Source organism: Orbicella faveolata, unplaced genomic scaffold (assembly GCF_042242905.1).
Source record: "Orbicella faveolata isolate gen_17 unplaced genomic scaffold, um_ofav_v1 contig_25, whole genome shotgun sequence".
Taxonomy (NCBI): domain Eukaryota; kingdom Metazoa; phylum Cnidaria; class Anthozoa; order Scleractinia; family Merulinidae; genus Orbicella; species Orbicella faveolata.
This window is the reverse complement of record NW_028301553.1, coordinates 10,480,872-10,499,876: the sequence shown is the minus strand read 5'-3', so window position 1 is coordinate 10,499,876 and position 19,005 is coordinate 10,480,872. Positions and strand designations below refer to the sequence as shown.

General features: G+C 40.5%; 1 pseudogene; it reads right to left on the bottom strand.

The window, feature by feature from the left end:
• Window positions 1-17,683: 17,683 nt before the first annotated feature.
• On the bottom strand, window positions 17,684-19,000 carry LOC149108894 (serpin B6 pseudogene; annotated as a pseudogene).
• Window positions 19,001-19,005: the final 5 nt, after the last annotated feature.

The following is a 19,005-nucleotide window of genomic DNA, read 5'->3' as shown; positions in this document are numbered from 1 at the left end:
CCCATGTCAATTTTCTTTTCTCCTGAGTATTCTTGCACTTTTAGCGATACGGCACACTTGCGTTTTAGGTGTCGTCATTCCAAACGATATTTATTGGGCTTTTTAAAGATGCTAGTTTTGGCCCTTTCTAATATCTACACACGTGTATTTCACTTGAGGAATTCTATTGATTTGGACAGTGCTTCGTTTTAAGATTCTCGCCGATATCAATTTTCTTTTCTACTGCGTATTCTTGCACTTTTAGCGATACGGCACACTCGCCTCTTTGGCATCGGGAAACCAGGCGATGTTTATATGACTTTTTAAAAATGCTCGTTTTGGGCCTCCCTTAAATTTACACACGTGTATTTCACTTGTGGAATTCTATTGGTTTGAACGGTGCTTGGGTTAAAGATTCTCGCCCATGTCAATTTTTTTATCTTCCCGGTGTTCTTGCACGTTTAGCGATGCGCCACACTCACGTCCTTGCTAACAGGATACCACAGGAATTTCATTTGACTTTTCAAAGATCTCGTTTTGGCCCTCCTTTAAATTTACACACGTGTATCTCACCTGTGGAATTCTATTGACTTGGACAGTGCTTGGGTTGAAGATTCTCGCCCATGTCAATTTTCTTTTCTTCTCGGTGTTCTTGCACTTTTAGTGATGCGCCACACTCGCGTCTTTACTAACGGGATACCACACGATGTTTATTTGACTTTTTAAAGTTTCCCGATTTGGCCCACCTTTAGATTTACACACGTGTATTTCAGTTGTGAAATTCTATTGATTTGGACAGTGCTTGGGTTAAAGATTCTCGCTTATGTCAATTTTCTTATCTATGCGATGTTCCTGCACGTTTAGCGATGCGCCACACTCACGTTTTTGGTGTGAGGATTCTTATTGGGCTTTTTAAGATGCTAGTTTTGGCCCTTCCTCAAATCTACACACGTGTATTTTCCTTGTGGAATTCTATTGATTTGGACAGTTCTTGGGTTGAAGATTCTCTTCCATGTCAATTTTCTTTTCTACTGCGCATTCTTGCACTTTTAGCCATGCGGCAAACTCGCGTCTTTGGTATTGGGAAACCACTTCATGTTTACATGACTTTTTAAAGATGCCCGTTTTGGGCCTCCCTTTAATTTACACACGTGTATTTCACTTCTGGAATTCTATTGGTTTGGACAGTGCTTGGGTTAAAGATTCTCGCCCATGTCAATTTTCTTGTCTTCCCGGTGTTCTTGCACGTTTAGCGATGGGCCACATTCACATTTTTGGTGTCAGGATCCCAAAGGGTTCTTATTGCACTTTTTAAAGATGCTAGTTTTGGCCCTCCCTGAAATCTACAAACGTGTATTTCCCTTGAGGAATTCTATTGATTTGGACAGTTTTTGGTTTGAAGATTCTCTTCCATGTCAATTTTCTTATCTCCCCGGTGTTTTTACACGTTAAGCGATGCGCCACACTCGCGTTTTTGGTGTCGGGATCCCAAACGATGTTTATTACGCTTTTTAAAGACGCTAGTTTTGGCCCTCTCTCAAATCGACACACGTGTATTTCACTTGTGGAATTTTATGGATTTGGACAATGCTTGGTTTGAAGATTCTCGCCGATATCAATTTTCTTTTCTACTGCGTATTCTTGCACTTTTAGCGATGCGGCACACTCGCGTCTTTGGCATCGGGAAACCACGCGATGTTTACATGACTTTGTAAAGATGCCCGTTTTGGGCCTTCCTAAAATTTACACAGGTGTATTTCGCTTATGGAATTCTATTTGTTTGGACAGTGCTTGGGTTAAAGATTCTCGCCCATGTCAATTTTCTTATCTTCCCGGTGTTCTTGCACGTTTAGCGATGCGCCACATTCACGTTTTTGGTGTCGGGATCCCAAAGGATTCTTATTGGACTTTTTAAAGATGCTAGTTTTGGCCCTTCCTCAAATCTACACACGTGTATTTCACTTGTGGAATTCTACTGATTTGGAGCCATCTTGGGTTAAAGATTCTCGCCAATATGAGTTTTGTTTTATCCTGCCTATTTTGCACTTTTAGCGATGCGGCACACTCGCGTCTTTGCTGACAGGATACCACACAATGTTTATTTGACTTTTTAAAGATGCTCGTTTTGGGCGTTCTTTAAATTTACACACGTCTTTTTCACTTGTGGAATATTATTGATTTCGACAGTGTTTGGGTCAAAAATTCTCTTCTGTGTCAATTTTCTTACCTCCCCGGTGTTCTTGCTCGTTTAGCGATGCGCCATACTCGCCTCTTTGGTGTCGGGATCCCAAACTATTCTTTTTGGGCTTTTTAAATATGCTAGTTTTGGCCCTCCCTCATATCTACACACGTGATTTTACTTGTGGAATTCTATTAATTTTGGACAGTTCCTAGGTTAAAATTGTCTTCCATATCAATTTTCTTATCTCCTCGGTGTTCTTGTACGTTTAGCAATTCGCCACACTTACGTTTTTGGTGTCGGGATCCCAAACGATTCTTATTGGGCTTTTTCAAGATGCTAGTTTTGCCCCTGCCTTAAATCTACACTCGTGTATTTTACTTTTAGAATTCTATTGAGTTGGAAAGTGCTTGGGTTAAAGATTCTCGCCCATGTCAATTTTCTTATTCACCCGCTGTTCTTGCACGTTTAGCGATGCGTCACACTCACGTTTTTGGTGTCAGGATCCCAAAGGATTCTTATTGGGCTTTTTAAAGATGCTAGTTTTGGCCCTTCCTCAAATCAACACACGTGTATTTCACTTGTGCAATTCTATTGATTTGGACAGTGCTTGGGTTGAAGATTCTCGCCCATGTCAATTTTCTTATCTATCCAGTGTTATTGCACGTTTAGCGATGCCCCACACTCGCGTTTTTAGTGTCTTAATCCCAAACGATGCTATTGGGCTTTTTAAAGATGCTAGTTTTGGCCCTCCCTTAAATCTATTGATGTGAACAGTGCTTGAGTTGAAAATTTTTGCCCATGTCAATTTTATTATCTCTCCGGTGTTCTTGTACGTTTAGCAATGCGCCACACTCACGTTTTTGGTTTCAGGATACCAAACGCAGCTTACTGGGCTTTTTAAAGATCCCAGTTTTGGCCCGTCCTTAAAAATACACACGTGTATTTTACTTGTGGAATTCTATTGATTTGGACAGTGCTTGGGTTGAAGATTCTCTCCTATGTCAATTTTCTTACCTCTCTGGTCTTCTTGCACGTTTAGCGATGCGCCACACGCGGATCTTTTGTGTGGCGATCTCAAACCATGCTTACTGGGCTTTTTAAAGATGCTAGTTTTGGCCCTCCCTCAAATCTACACAGTTGTATTTCACGTGTGGAATGCTATTGATTTGGAGAGTTCTTTGGTTAAAGATTCTCTTCCGTGTCAATTTTCTTATCTCCCCGGTATTCTTGCACGTTTTGCTACGCGCCACACTCGCGTTTTTGGTGTCGGGATCCCAAACGATGCTTATTAAGCTTTTAGAGATAGTAGGTTGGCCCTCTTTCAAATCTACACACGTGTATTTTCCTTGTAGAATTCTATTGATTTAGACACTGCTAGGGTTGAAGATTCTCGCCCATGTCAATTTTCTGATCTCCTCGGTCAGTCTTGCACGTTTAGCGATGCGCCACACTCGCGTTTTTGGTGTCGGAATCCAAAACGATGCTTATTGGGCTTTTTAAAGATGACAGTTTTCGCCCTCCCTCAAACCTACAATCGTGTATTTCCCTTGTGGAATTCTATTGATTTGGACAGTTCTTGGATTGAAGATTCTCTTAATGTCAATTTTCTTACCTTCCCGCTGCTCTTGCACGTTTAGCGACGCGCCATACTTGCGTTTTTGGTGTCGGGATCTCAAACGATTCTTATTGGGCTTTTTAAAGATGCTAGTTTTGCCCCTCTCTCAAATCTACACACGTGTATTTTACTTGTGGAATTCTATTGATTTGGACAGTTTCTAGATTGAAGATTCTCTTCCATGTCAATTTTCTTATCTGGCCGGTGTTCTTCCACGTTTAGCAATTCGCCACACTCGCGTTTTTGGTGTCGGGATCCCAAACGATGCTTACTTGGGGAATTCTATTGATTTGCACAGTGCTTGGGTTAAAGATTCTTCCCTGTGTCAGTTTTCTTACCTCTCCGGCCTTCTTGCACGTTTAGCGATGCGCCACACTCGGTTTTTTGTGTCGCGATCTCAAACCATGCTTATTGGGCTTTTTAAAGATGCTAGTTTTGGCCCTTCCTCAAATCTACACAGTTGTATTTTACGTGTGGAATTCTATTGATTTGGAGAGTTCTTTGGTTAAAGATTCTCTTCCTTGTCAATTTTCTTATTTCGGGATCCCAAACGATGCTTATTGGGCTTTTTAAAGATGCTACTTTTGGCCCTTCCTCAAATATGCACACCTGTATTTTACTTGCGGAATTCTATTGATTTGGACAGTACTTGAGTTGAAGATTCTCGCCCATGTCAATTTTCTTATCTCCCCGGTGTTCTTCCACGTTTAGCGATGCGCCACGTTCGCGTTTTTGATGTCAGGATCCAAAACGATGCTTACTGGCCTTTTTAAAGATGTGTATTTTACTTTTGGAATTCTATTGATTTCGACAAATCTTGGGTTAAACATTCTTTTCCATGTCAATTTTTTTATCTGCCCGGTGTTCTTGCACGTTTAGCGATGCGTCACACTCGCGTTTTTGGTGTTGGGATCCCAAACGATGTTAATTGGGCTTTTTAAAAATGGTAGTTTTGGCCCTCCCTTAAATCTACACCCGTGTATTTCACTTGCGGAATTTTATTGATTTGGACAGTTCTTGGGTGGAAAGATCTCTTCCATGTCAATTTTTTTATCTGCCCGGTGTTCTTGCACGTTTAGCGATGCGTCACACTCGCGTTTTTGGTGTTGGGATCCCAAACGATGTTAATTGGGCTTTTTAAAAATGGTAGTTTTGGCCCTCCCTTAAATCTACACCCGTGTATTTCACTTGCGGAATTTTATTGATTTGGACAGTTCTTGGGTGGAAAGATCTCTTCCATGTCAATTTTTTTATATCTTCCCGGTGTTCTTGCACGGTTAGCGATGTGCCATACTCCCATTTTTGGTGTCGGGATCCCAAACAATGCGTATTGGGCTTTTTAAAGATGCTAGTTTTTGCCCTTCCTTGGATCTACACACGTGTATTTCACTTGTGAATTCTAGTGATTTGGACAGTGCTTGGTTTTAAAATTCTCCCCCATATCAATTTTCTTTTCTCCTGCGTTTTCTTGTACTTTTTGCGATGCGGCACACTTGCGTGTTTGGTAACGGGAAACCAAACGATGTTTATTTGACTTTTTAAAGATGCCCGTTTTGGGCCTCACTTAAATTTACACACGTGTATTTCACTTGTGGACTTCTATTGATTTGCACAGTGCTTGGGTTGAAGATTCTCGCCCATGTCAATTTTCTTATCTCTCCTGTGTTCTTGCACTTTTAGCGATGCGCCAGACTCACGTTTTACTCAAAAAGACAACACAGCTTCCCTAAAATCAACCCAGTACACAATTAAACATAGCACAAAAATATTAGTGTTTTAAAGACGGACGAATGATGTGGTTTTGCATGCGAGGGTCTCAAACTTGTTTAATAAAATGGTGCTTCAAATGACGATTTTAACGGAATTTGGTAATTTGCTAATTTTTATTGAAATAAAAGGATATTTTGCCAAAAAAACTATCCAGTAGTTTTTGTCATGCCCTAACCTATCTACCATAGGAATATGAGCGAAATCAAATTTTCGACCCCTGCCGCGAAATTAAGAATTTGTCTAATTTTTACAGGCAGGCACTCTTAAGAGTGAGTCCATGGGTGCACCAGGCAGGTCTGCTACATGCCATCTCAATGAAACTTATGACTTAAATGTCTTATTTAGAGAATCGTACACTCAAATGGGTGCCATCAACGGGTCGATCTCTAATAGCTGTTGTGACCTCCCTTGGTGACGTTTTAAGGGCCACTACTGTTTCTATTATACAACAACGATCTTCGAAACTGTCTATCAAATTGCGAGCAGAGGATTCCGCTGATGACACCTATCTTGCATGTGTGGGTGATAATGCAAACAATTTCAAGATCAAGAAATCAAGATTTGGAAAATGTGCACAATATAATGAGCTGAGACCAAACAGACTCACTCTAAATATCACTAAACCCGAATTCGTGGTTTTTGGATCTAAGCAATGGCTAAGTGTTTTCACAAAGTCCCTGACAACTGCAATTAAATATTTTTCAGTTAGTCAGGTCACTACTGCAAAATCACTTGGGGCGACCATCGATGACAAACTTGATTGCGGTAGCCACATCGTAAAACGAATATGGTACCTTGTCCCTCAAACGACCTCATATGAAACATATCAAACCCTGTTACAGCCACACCTTGAATATTGCAGCATTGTTGTGGAAACTGTGGGATAACGTTGCGGAATAAAATGCAAAAGCTACGAAATAGTGCAGCCCGTGTTTTGACCTACTAAAACTATGACGTAGATACTAGTCACCTGTTCGAACTTTTGGGGTGGAAAAATCTAGTTTGGTAACAACAAATTCAAAGAGCTACGAAGGTTCACAAGTCTCCGCGCGGGCTGGCTGAGGCCTATCTAAGTTCTAAATTTGAAAAGCGACAAACCGCTTATAACCTAAGGGGCCGTTCCATTAAAACGCACGAACTAGCAAAAAATAACAAGTTACAAAAATAGCTTTAGCAAGACTGTCGCCATTCTTTGGAACAATCTTCGTTGTGAGAATTGAGCAATTGAAAAGTCTACTCAAAGAAGTACTGTAGGGCACGGCATTTCTGGAAAGCAGGTTTTTATTTAAGATTTTATATTATATTAGGTTTAGATAAGGTATTGCTTGTTAGAGCTGACGAATTTTAACGTGATCAAATAAAGATCACCCATCTGTCTCAGGGGCACCAAACGACCGTTTTCTCTCGAATGCTGCTAGACGCTGTTTTAGGCTATCTGGGGTACTTTTAAAGCTCTGTAGGTTAATTTTAGGTTGCGCTAAAAAGAATTTATCTGTTCGGTTATTCTAGGGGAACTTGAGTATTCTCGAATTTATTAGGGCTTTTTTTGCCCATTTCCCGAAAACCTTAGGTCTTAATTATCGCCTTTCCGAAAATGATAGCTGACCTTTTTTCGGTATTCAAAACGATATCTTTTAACAATCCGAAAACAACAGACATTAAATTTCTCATATCACGAAAGTACGATGTGACAATTTTCTTAAGAAAATCTGAGGGGATTAAAAGCCTTCCGAACAGATAATTAGCTATAATTTACCGAAACGATCCGTTGGGTGCCCCTGCTGTCTATCTATCAGAAAAAAATAAATATGATATCGCGATAAGAAGTAACTTATTGTCCTTGCAAACAGTTCAATTTATGGAACGAACTCTACTTGGGATACGTAACGGCTTGATAGAATTTGTGTTATTTTCTTGTCAGTCAATCTGTAAAACCATTAGGGTGCTTTAGGGTACGTTTTAACGGCCGTCGATAAAACCCGGAACATGGAACATTCCGGGACATCCTGGAACATCGAATAATTATCATACTTATGCGAAAAATATGTAAAATTAAATTTTTAAAACTAAAATAAACAAAAATAAACAAAAATAAACTCTTATCAGCATGAAATATGAGAAGATATTATTGGGGATAGGGGAGTCGGTAGCAGAGGGGTAGGGAGCGTTGGGTATTCATTCAACTGACCACAATGGGTGCAGGCTCCTCTTCTTTCCCGCCAATTACGTCACGTCGCTTTTCAGCACTCTGTTTTTCAACAAAAACATGGACGATTCTGACGATGAATGCCAGGTAATTCACTGCGTCTCCTTTGGGTGTTTGTCTGTGCATCATACAGTTGCTTGTCAAGTCAATAGTCATAGTTTTGTCCCTATTGCATATTCATGTTGCTATTTATCATCCCCAGTTTTCGCGCCGCTCCGCTAGGAACGCCTGGCACTATGACCCACTAACTGCAGACTCGGCCTTTCCGGAAGCCCGAATAACAAGCAGGTTATTATTAATAAACTAGTGGTAATCAAAGATTTATAGAGCAGCGCGTTCACGCGCGGTTTTCGCATGTCTGGTTTACTTTGGTGGTGTTCGAATGGCTCGATAGAAAACTAAGTTTGATCGAATGTCAGATAACGATCCACACGTGAAGTTGAACTAGCGATGAATAGATTATAGCCTGCGATTAAAGTATTTTTAATTAATTAAGTATTAACTCGTACTGGACAAACATTTTCCAGGAGATGCATTTGAACTGTTTGCGGCACTTAGAATTCAATTTCAGATCGCTAACACTTGTAACAAATATTTCTAGAGACAATAAAGTTTTGACCAGCGACCCCGCAAGACAGCGCGCGCGTCGCCAAATGTTTTTAAATTTTGTGTTTGTATTTGTTTACACTGTCATCAGAGGTCGAGCAGTCCGAACTAGTTTAGACAAGAAACTTGATGCCGAAGAGTTTCTATTTCTATCTCATCAAGAGAAATCGTGTATACGCATATCTTTGTATTGACGTAATGAATTGAATAAAGAAATCACACTCGTGTACCCATACTTTTAGGTCTGATTAAGGAGTTCGAACGCCAGCACCTTTCTGTGAAAAACGAAATCTGGGAATAAAGGACAGTCACGTAATTAACCTGACGGTGAACGACTGGAAGGAATTGATTTCTCTTCTTAGTTACTAGCCATCACTCACTGCAGTCACTTTCATTTTTCTTTCTTTTTTCCTTTTTTTATGTTTTTGTCGAGCTGATACCAGTTTATTTTTGTTTGATTTGATTTTTTGAAATTTAATTCTACATATTTTTTGCATAATTATGATAATTATTCGATGTTCCGGGATGTTCCGGAATGTTCCATGTTCAGGGTTTTATCGACGGCCCGTTTTAACAAAGTGTCCGAAAGATATTTGTACGAAATTTGACTGAAATAAGATGAAATGTGTCCGAAAGTTATAATAATAATAATTAAAATATTTAACCGGGAGCTCACTTAACTATAAGGTGCTCTTCAATGGGGCCCTGCAAATTAAAAATTAAACGTCCGAAATAAAATGTCTGAAATTTTAACGTCCGAACGTTTTTGTAATAAATGTATTTTGAAACGTTTTCTGTGGGACTGCTGACCGCCACAATTATTGTCTCAGCAGAGAAGCCACCTAGAAACCTAAAAGTATTAGGGCGAAAGTTGGTCGCCCAGGACCCTCGCTCATTAATAAATTCTTGAACAAAAATTCCTTGAGTAGGTGTTATCTTATAAGTCTTTCATTCTCTACTTAGCACCCCCAACTGGGTCACATGAGTATTTCGAGTAGCACTGGGGACAAGAATGCTGTCGATCTGTGTGCCATTCTCGTCCCCATAGCCCTTTTCGCTCCCCTTAGCCGGCGAGGCCTTGGCACGAGAATCGAAGGGCTCTGGGGACATAGGATTTTCGCATTAATTCGAATTTTTTTGATTGGCTGTTTGAAAACAAAGAAATCTTGAACGGAAGTCAGAATGTTCCAGCTGATTGCTGGCGCGAAAATATGGAACAGCTGTGACTAGCGGTGTTGAGCGGTGTTTAAAATGAAGGACATAGAGGATTTGGGCCATACATTGTTTAACTCACGGCTCAATACTTGTCGCTGTGGCAACAAAACGGTGTTTTTAGAAACCCCAGTTGATATTTTCGGCGAGGAAAGCAGCAAAGAGCCGGAAATTTTAAAAGTGCTTGAATTTTTTTAAACTGGGTAAGATATTAAGTTTGGCAATGGTTTACCAACGAAACTTTGCGAACCATGTACAGAAAGGTGAAGAATATTAAAGAATTCCGTTCATTGTTGCTGGCATCACTTTCTTCGCAGGAATTGTCGATCGTAAGGTCTTGTGTGAAAAGAGTTTGTGGCTCGCAACAGGTTGGAGAATCACCTTCGTCGAGTGAGCACTCCACGAAGAGTGAGCCGCGGAAGTGTCGAAAGTGGTCGGATGTGTCTTTTCCTTGAGAAAGCTTGAGGGCGATCAACATCACAACAAAAATCCCCCTCACTTTAGACCTATTGCTTCCAAAAATAACACGACTGCACTACAGTGCCTTCCACAATTTTAACAATAAATGCGGGCTTAGGGCTGGTGTTTCAGAAAATATGTCTAAAATATACTACTGTATTGTACTTGAAGGAAAACGGTGTGTAAATGGTTTTGTTTCCTGGCAAATAATTGTTAGCATATTTTTTTTGCTTTGGCATCAATTGCAATGGAAGGAAACATGGGAAGGCCAATATGTGATTTCCACTTTTCTTTGCTGGCCCCAATCTCCAACCGGGAAGTGGAACTGATGATAATGATGATGAGTGGATAATGTTTCAGCTATGTACTGATGCAAAAAGTTAGGAAGTGTTCCTTTTGCAGTCAGGTATAATTAAATGATTTAGGTGAAATTAGGGTTTTAAAAACCAGGTCTCAGCAAGGCATCAATTTCAAAACAAATCTGTCACTGCATAAAACTATATACATTCAATTCTCAACTCTGACTTATGTGCAACTGAAAACAGACATTAAGATATTCTGTTTGTGTTTAACACCTGACAACTGATAACTGAGAGACTTGCAATCAACCCCTAAAAATGAAGAGACCTTTCTATCAACATTGAGGGTAGAAAAATATATCCGTTTCTTCTTCAATATTTGTCATTTCGGATCTTGTGTATTTAAGGCATCTGTCGGCAGACAACTCTAACCAGTGCTCGGATTCAACGTAAATGAGAGCAATTGCAATAGCGAAAATAATCTAATATTTGAACTCATGAATAGAACTCATGCAGTAACAAGAGCTGACCAAGTAACGTTAGCGTGTGGGCCGAGTGTCGGCAAAGTAGACATGCGTGTCGGTCGAAAGGCAACCGATCCCGGGGGGGGGGGGTACTGCCATATATGGGCTATATAGGTATGTGCCGCTGTGAAGGCTAAGGCTAGAGTAAGGGTTTTAGGGTCCCAGCGGCACATCCCCACCCAGAAATTCCCAAAGTACCCCCCCCCCCCGGGCAACCGATGTCGATCGAGTTTCGGTTGACATATCGACTGAGTATCTGCCGACATGTCGGCCGATAGTGTCGGCAAGGTCCGTCATTTCTTGTTACCTGTATTGTTCGAGCCATGTACAAAGCTATAAGTAAACCGATATCGAATCCTAATGCCTAGAGGGACAGAAAAAACACATTGGCATTTCAGAACGTTAACAATTACATAGTAAACATAAGCGATAAGAACGAACGACGTCATGACAGCACCTCTCAATGTCCAATCAGACTCAATCTGGGACAAGCTATTTGTGTGACATTGCTTGTAATTGAATATTTATTATGTTAATCTTCTTCTGACAGTTTATTTCCTATCTTTTGAACTTAAAAATGGTGTCATGACGACTTCGAAACGTCGTTTGTTCTTATCCCTAATTTTTACTTGCTTGGTCATTACAAACCGTTTGCTTATAAGGATCTTTAAAAAAGGCTTGTACGTTAAAAAATAAACTTTCCGTTACAAAATGGACATTGATAGTTTAACACAAGGTTTCCATATAACCTTGCGGCCCCGAAGTTCTACAGCATCTCCCATTAAGTTAGTTTTGCTTGCTTGTTTGGAGGGAGCTACTTTCGCGGTCTATTAATCTCAGCTAAAGATGAACTTGCGAAACAAAAGGAAACTTTTGGCCAATAAGAACACCGCTCACCTTCTTTCCGAAGCGCTTTTTGCCCAGTAAAATAAACCCGAGTACAGTGATGATACAAGACCCGATACTGGAGAGATAAAGCACTCTTTCTGCCACAACAAAGCCAACAGTGAAGAAGATATTCGATGCTGGAAGGAACGGAACAACAACTAAGGCGAGGCCCATGGTCAAGATCCCAAAACAAACAAACAAAAAATGTAAGCAAGTTATGGTGAAGGATTGTGCTTCAGGGAGACGGACTAACAACGTTTTTATTGAAACCCTAAAATGGCTGGGTAAGCTACAGTTACGCCAGTGTGATCCTGCGTTTCTGTTGCTGAGTAATTTGTATTGGTTTTTAAGCGAATATATGAAAGATCATATATTTGAGCTGCGGAGAAAGATAATGATTGATCATCGCAGTTATGCACACATCTTGTTGTGTGCATAGCTCCGATGATCAGTCATGATCAATCATGTCTTCATATCTTTCTCCGCAGTTCAAATATATGATCTTTCATATAGTCACTTGCATTCTTCATCATCTACGGGTATATTACGAACTCACAACGTGACTGACGTGACTGTAGTGACTGTAGTACATGGGAATAACCCAAGACAGATATTAAATACCTGCCATTCTACAACGAGATATGCTTCACCAGTTACGACAGCTCTCATATTGCGTCTCACATCTTCACAATCCAACAACTTCCTTAATTTTCCAACAAATGTCTCCGGGAGGTCATAAATTATTGGATACTTCGATTGCTTGATATCTTCAATTTCAACCTCGCTCAATGTCTCAGTATTCCGAACCATTAGACAGCTGACCTGCAAATCGTTTTGCTTCACGGTCTGATCTCGCATTTAAAGGTGAAACAACGAAAATAAACGATTCAGTTGATCCATGCCAGGAGTCAAAAACAAAGGGTAATAACTGAAAAATCAATGGCCTTCTAAAGCAGGTAAAAAATTAGTGTCTTTCTTCAAAACAACAATGTCCCTTATCGCCTCTTTCTGTTCAACACGGAGGGAAACATTCTCTAAATTGATACCACTCAAGGCTTGACACAAAGATTCCTGGAATCCTGGCTCGACGGCCGCCATTGACAATCCCATACTGAATGCAGAGACATTACGACTGCATACATGGCGACCGGAAGTCCTAGAATCTAGGACTGGAAAATGTCTCCAGAACCCTTCGATTCTCGTGCCAAGGCCCCGCCGGCTAAGAGGAGCGAAAAGGGCTATGGGGGACGAGAATGGTTTCACTGTTGCTATTGCCTGTTCCCAGACTTCCTTTTATGGCTGGGTGTCGGGGCTTAAGATCCCACATTGAAAGAGTGATGAATTAAAATAATTGAACTCTATAAGAGAGAGTTGTCAGAATTGCTAGTGTTCTCTCATTCCCTGGCACTGGAATGTCTATTATATAGAGAAAGCAGACTGAAAATAGGGCGAAATGTCTAAGTAACCTTTCAAAATAAGTTGCAAATACATATGATAGTTAGGGATTAAAAGATAGGGAACTTGGTCTGTAAACAAGGCAAATGGAAGGAATCGAAGAAATTAAAGGTGCATGCTTGACCTCATAGGATTGGGGAGGGGGGTGTATTGAAACTTTATAGTGTCGCTGACATTTAACACTGTTGAAATAGAAAAATAAATTACATTATAACTGAAAAAAAAAACACGAGATGTCCAGATTACTGAATTGCCCATAAAAATATCCTCTTGTTTATATTTAAGGGGTTCACGGCGTGCTTATGTACATGTTAAAGGAAGCGTTTACCATTATTAAGGGATTACGAGGGGAAAATTTAAGATAACAGTTTGAGTCACAAGCAAGAACAAGAATTTGAGTTAGTGTCGATCGGCAAGAAAGTTCCGCCCCGTTATGTGTGTGGGTCTTACAATGTGATACGATTAACAGCTCTCCATTACCCTCAAGTGTTTGTCAATGGTGAATTTGAAAAAATGGGCTTTTGTTAAATAGGTTCTCCCACGGGTAGAAAACTGACATTGCGCTTTTCTCTCTGTGTAATGCCTGCCAAAGAGAATAGGATATTTGAATTGAGTGCAACTTACCTAGAATTCATTATTTCCACGCAAACGATGACTCCTGTGGAATTCAGCGACGAAGAAACGACGACAATTCGTAAAAACACACGCCTTCAAAACAGCGTCTTTTTGAATAGATAATTGTTCCGTTCCTCAAACAAACGATATGGCGAGGAAGAAGACAAAATTTTGTTTATCAGGGCCAAATAAAACGTTAGAAATATCCGGCCGATCGCGAAATATTGCTGTTTTACTTACAGGGAGAACGATTATGTCGCAGTCAAATTTTATTTTGCCGCTCAGCCAGCTTGTTTACCGGATGTGACGTCACTTTTTGTTGGATGATCCAAACACAAAAAAAGTGCCAGGCGTCGCAGAGTGTTCTCCCCCTGCCCCTGAGAACTACGCATGCTACAAGAACAATCAACGTAGGGATTTGCCTTCTCTACAAGATACTTACGTAAATGTTGATCCAGACTGTTTGTTTTGCCGTGACAAGAAAATAAATGACGGAAAGTTATTTGATACAGTCGAACCGCCCGTAAGCGACCACCCAAATGCCAAGCCTGGTCGCTTACGAGAACTCAGGCCATATTGGGTCAAACTTTTGCCTCATTAAGACTGATAGGGTACAGTGTATGTGCATTTTTTACTTTAAATTTTTAACAGTTGTTACTTATGGAAAGTAAATTTTGAGAAAAAATTCCTGTTATTCCCATTAAGAATTTCCGTCTCTTGTACAACCCAGGAATGCGATAATATTACAATACCTTATCATCCAATTTCCGCTCTATTATCTGTCAAGTGGTCGCTTACGGGAGGTTAAAAACAAAATAAGATTTCAAACTTGTAGCTGTGAAAGTAGTCGCGGTCAATTTCGAGAGGTGATCGCTTACAAGAGGTTCCAAATATAGTGATTTGACAGGGAAACTTGGTATTTTGGAAAAGTGGTCGCTGAGGAGAGGTCGGTCACTTACAGGAAGTGGTCGCAACCGGAGCGTTTCGACTGTAGCTTAGAGCGGTTTTCAATATGGGAATCCTGGTTTACAATATTTGCTACATTACATGTAGCTCTGATGGAGTGCTGAATATTGATTATGAATTTTTCCTTGAATCGCATAGCCTTCTTTTTAAATAAAAGAGAACCCCATTTCATTTACGTCTTTGTGAATGTTGAAATATTAACGCCCGCTCGAGAAAAGCCATTCTAGTTGAATCAACTGTCAAGACTGTCAGCCAGCGAATAGAAATCCAGCTAGAATCAGAGAACTTTATTTCAACCTCGTGGTTGGCAAACTTTCATTTTCATATTGTTCACCCAAGATTTCAACTATTTTAACGACATAATAATGTTATTTTCTGAACGTGCTGGTCTTTCAAGAGCTTTACTGTAATTCTATTTTTGTTTGTGTGACAAATCAAATAAAACAAAGTAAAAGAAAGAAATCAAAAACAAACGATAAAATAGTCAGTATAATATATACTTTTATCGCACCGGCCGCGGCACTGAAAGTGAAAGAAATAGACAGCACGCATCGAAAGTGATATCTCAAGAAAACACTGACTGATATTCAACAACGTCGAGCAAAGGGTGGTATAAAGAAAGTTGTTTTGTTGTCCCTACAGTGCAATATCACGCAAAGCTACGCTTTCAAGAGTCACAATTCCGCGCTGAATACCTCGCCCAGGTAACCAATCAGGCGGGTGCGAGAATTCTCCGAGCTATGCGATTCTACATTGTAATTTCACCCTTTCGCGTCGTTTGTGTACGTTTTGAAATTAAAGAATATTTGACCGCAGACTCGGCTGCAATAACAGCTATTAGTGTTTAAAGTCCCGTCCACAGTACGCCGCAGGAAGTTGAAAACGGAGGTTTCACTCTGAAAATGCATGAAATGTTTTACCCACACACCACATCGGACGAATTCAGTTAAAAACGGAGGTTTCACCGGGGGCCTGTTCACAATCTATGTGGGAACGCATTAAATGTTTCCCGTCCACACCACGCCGAAGGAATTTGAGAACGCGACAAACACTGGTAAATCTTGGGCAAGGGAATATTATAATGATCGTAACGTCATCGTTTTCGAAAAGCTTCGTTTTCAAAACGTTTTCCGTCCACACTGTACTAAAACGCAAAGCCGGCGTTGCAAATTCCTCCTGTTTGAGGGGTGTTTACAAAAAGCTCCGTTTTCGTCAAGGATTAGTATAGAGGGAAGGCCTAACCGGAGAAATAACGCTCCGTTTTCGAATTCCTCCAGCGTAGTGTGGACGGAACCTAGCGAGTTTAATAAAGTAACCAACACCGAGTGGACTGATGTGATACCGAAATTAAATTAACTTGGTCACCCTGGCATAGCGAATAAATCGAAATAAATTTTTTATCCCTCAGATCAAGGGGAAAATCTGTTACCGGTTCACTCCTGTTTGACTCCAGATTATCGTCTAATCAAAAGCCTGTTGAGCCTGAGCTCAGAGTCATTCGCGAATGGGACGAGTAAAATGGGGGAGACAAGATATCACCCCAGTCCCCTCCATCTCGAGATCATCTCCGAAGTCTCTATACAACGTTTCGCTTCTGTCCACAAACTTGTGTCTACCAACTTGTGTTTATATACTGTATCCACTGCTCGTGTTTACTGATTTTAAGTTATTCCTTGAGATCTTGTTTGTACAACTTTTTTTATTTTTATTTTTTTTTTTGTTATGATGGCATAAATAGGTCCGCAATGCATGCAAAATAGACTACCTAATCCCGGGAGTCAAAGTAAATTTGTATATTCTGTTCAAAAGAAAAGACCATGAGTTCATGGCTAAAATTATGTACAACAATTAACACCATTGGAAACGTACTGGTGACAAGACTGCATTTGGCACAAACGTCAAAAGTCCTCCAAGTGCGTTTCGAAATCTTCTCACCATAACTCAGAAAGAGCTACGAGGTAAAGTTTGGTGTAGGCTACATAATTTTTGTGGTCGCTGTGAATAAGGAAATGTAGCCTGATGCTCCCCTCACAGAAGTGAAGAGGATGAGTGAGTGCAAATAAGGAAAAATATGAATGACTGACTGACCGATTAAATCCAACTGGAAGTCATTGAGCAGTACTTTTGCGTGAGCTGCCTCTCGCTAATTGTATTTTACAATTTTTCTTCATCTCTTTTTTTCATTAATAGACATGATTTGGGTTTGAAACGCCCCCCCCCCCCCCCTCCCCTCCACTTCCATCCTAAAACCTAGTGCCCAATTCTTGTGGAGATTCTATATTGGCTTCATACTTTTCTTTATTATCGTTATTTTTTTGTTGTTGTTTTTAGAACCACCCCTTCACAGAATTTCCAGTGACCTTCCTTAGGGTGAGTGGGTATGAATAATGGTTTTCTGGAAACACGCCATGATTAAGCAGGCTGAACTTGAGAAATTATAGCAATAAAGACTAGGGAGGAGGTACTCCCCTAAATGGGCTATATAAGTATGAGCAGCCCCAAAGGGCATAGTTTTTCAGCCATTGGTTTTGGTCAGAAATAGAGTATCAATTTCTGGTTATTTTGATCTCAAACAGGGTATGGTGTTTCCACTATAGCCTTGAATTGGAAGTGTTTTTTAGGTGATGCTACTTTTTCATCATTAATGATAAAACCATCACCAAAAGCCCTTCACAGTGCCTTATAACATCGGTCTGAACTAGAGAATTAATTAAGACAGGTCTGAAACAGGGTATTGATTTAAGGGTCAGGTCTTAATTTAAGGGTATTAAATGTTTTGTCAGGTCCATTTCATATTTTGGTTTTAAATAGGAAGTTGGCCACTCCCACCCACCCAACCCCTCAATGTTTTTTGGGAGTACCCCCAGGAACAAACTAAATGAAAAACACAGAATAATGATATCATAATCCAGTTGAAGCAATATTTATTAGGAATAAACTGCATACATTACTTTTTTTTTTTATTACTATCCGCTTTAAGAGTTCCAAGTTCCACCTAGGCAGCAACATTTTAACTATGTTTAATTGTCTAAATTAAAAGTGCATGTTGTTTTACTAGTTTTATTCTGGTTTCACAAAGCGACCCATGAACAAAATTGCACTGGACTTCCTATGACAAATCATGAACAGAAATGGATGATCAGCACAGAAGCTGGCATCGAACACTGGACTAACCGCTCGTGACATCATGACCACTGCTGTGGCCGCTGCTGCTTCTGTGCCCTTCTCGTTCACTTCGACAAATGCCTTGTGAACGACATGGGACACGTAGAGCCTCTCAGGACCTCGGATTATGCCTGAAAAATTAGCCTCAAACTCACTAAACATATCTGTTACTCCCATCTTAATTAGAATTTCCTTGAGTTGAAACTGCTGTGTCAGCTTAAATCTTGGCAGGGACACCTCTACCTTTTCTGGGTGTGACTGTGATACAGTCGCCAGAGCCTGTTGTAATCTTTCATGGGTGAGGCTTTCCTCCAACTTGGCCAATCCATAGGTGGCATGGGGCAGCAGGATGACCATGGAAAGGTCTTCTCCTTGGTAAGGCATCTCAAGAATCTGACAGGCAAGCTCCCCACCATCTTCAGCATGCTTGAACCTTTTCGTCAGGTGCATCATCTCTACTTCGGTCTTTTCACTTTCGGAGACGAAGAAATTCTGTTTGAAAGTCTCCTCTTTTTTGAACTGGTTTTGCCAAAATCCCTTGAAGTAGATTGCATTCACCAGGGACAGTCGAGTGCGGGTGTTGAATACTCCCGAGGGAACCATATCCTGAATTTTCTGTTTCGTTTTCTCTTCCACCCAAGCGTTCACATGTTTCCTAGCGTTTTCTGTATCGTCCTGGTAATCAACCATTCCTACTTCAGCACCATAGAAATTTTTCATCTCGTCCACGAAGTCTTCCAACAGGTTGTAGTCCATTTGAAGGAAAATTCGATTGGCAGTGAGGAGCTCGTTACTCGCGGTGTTTGCGGCTTGGAGAGCTTCAAGAAAATGTTTTTCTTCATCGTGGAGTGAGGGGATTTCTTTCCAATGTAGTGCCTTGGCCAGCTGCGTAGCTGTGTCTCCTCTGGCTCCCAAAGAGGTCATGGCTAGTGCTATGCTCAGACTGCCTGGCGAATAGAACAGGTTTTTGCCAGCGAAGTTTTGCTCATTTTTGAGAACCTTATGGAGATCCACCGTGAACTTGTTGCTTCCTTCGACCACAGCTTCCATTTTAGACATTCCCT